This window comes from Trachymyrmex septentrionalis, unplaced genomic scaffold, assembly GCF_001594115.1.
Source record: "Trachymyrmex septentrionalis isolate Tsep2-gDNA-1 unplaced genomic scaffold, Tsep1.0 scaffold15, whole genome shotgun sequence".
In the NCBI taxonomy this organism is placed as follows: domain Eukaryota; kingdom Metazoa; phylum Arthropoda; class Insecta; order Hymenoptera; family Formicidae; genus Trachymyrmex; species Trachymyrmex septentrionalis.
In genome coordinates this window covers 832,809-834,178 of record NW_017304653.1, presented here as the reverse complement: position 1 = coordinate 834,178, position 1,370 = coordinate 832,809, and the positions used below count along the sequence as shown (strand labels likewise).

At 32.0% G+C, this 1,370-nt stretch overlaps 1 protein-coding gene across 2 annotated transcripts in view; it reads right to left on the bottom strand.

The window, feature by feature from the left end:
• Positions 1–1,370, bottom strand: part of LOC108745843 (discoidin domain-containing receptor 2) — a 189,924-nt gene that overhangs the window by 3,984 nt on the left and 184,570 nt on the right. The window lies entirely within an intron of this gene.

Sequence of the window (1,370 nt, the reverse complement as noted above, 5' to 3'; positions counted from 1 at the left end):
TATATATATATATATATATATATATACACAGGGTGCTCCACTTAAGTCGAACATCTTGAATATTTTGGTTATTTTTGATAATACAAAAAAATATTTCAAACGAAAGTGAAATGGTTTTGAGGGGGACGTATTTTAATCATGTTATTTTTTTCTAGGTGGAGGTGTCAAAAAGATATGAAGATCATCTCGACTTTTTTAAATGGAATTGTATGATTTTTTTTACACAATATGATTCCTCTAATTATTCTGCACATAAAAGTATTAAGGTAATAATATTAAAGAACCAATAGTTTATGAGATATTTTACATTTTATTCTGGCACATATTGACACAAAATGTTAAATAACTCGTAAACTATTAACTTTTTGATAATTGATATCTTAATACTTTGATGAACAGAATAATGAGATGAATCAGTTAATGTAAAGAAAACATATCGTTGCTTTAAAAAAAATATGTATGCAAAATCGATAATTTTTTTAAATAAGCAACTATGTGTTTTCATCAACAATGAGCACGAGTGTTGTGTAGCAGATAGCGCATTGGTCTGATATACTAGAGATCTCGGTTTCGATCCCCGGCAGAACCGAAAAATTTTCATACACTCCGTAGCTGCTTTCGGAAGGTAATGGTAAACCACCGAGTAGTATTTGCCCAGGAAATCTCCCTATCAAAAATTGCCGTTCGGAATTGGCATTTAAACTTAAAAAGACCCCCATATACCTTGTTGTACGATCAGAGGCATATGAGAGGAAGGTGCCTACGCGCTGAGATAGCGTACATGGCACTTGAAGAAAAAGAAAAAAAAATCATACAATTCCATTTAAAAAAGTGGAGGTAACCTTCATATCTTTTTGCCTTCACCTAAAAAAATCAACATGATCAAAGTACGTCCCCCCTCGAAACCCTTCTACTTCCATTTAAAACATTTTTGTATATCATCAAAAATAAGCGAGATATTTCAGATGGTCGATTTAAGTGGGCCACTCTGTATATAGTATTATATATACACACATATATATATATATATATATGTGTGTATGTATGTATATATACACACATAGAATCTATATCATTTGTATAAAGATTATTTAATGCAAAGAAACATTGCGACAGTATAAGTATAAATTCTTTTTTTTTATACAAATTCAAGTTAATATCTGTTTTTTTGTAAGCCGCAAAAATAATTAAAAGCGCGACATGCTCGACGCAGAAATCTAATGTTTGAGCGTGAAGGAGTAATTTATGGAAACTGTATGCGCCTTCGAGTTTCCCAAAGTTCAACCAAGTAACTCAGTTAAGCCCAAGCTTCGCGGAAACGCCGTAAAGCAGTTACACGATTTTACTCTTTTCCTCACATTGACGGTTGG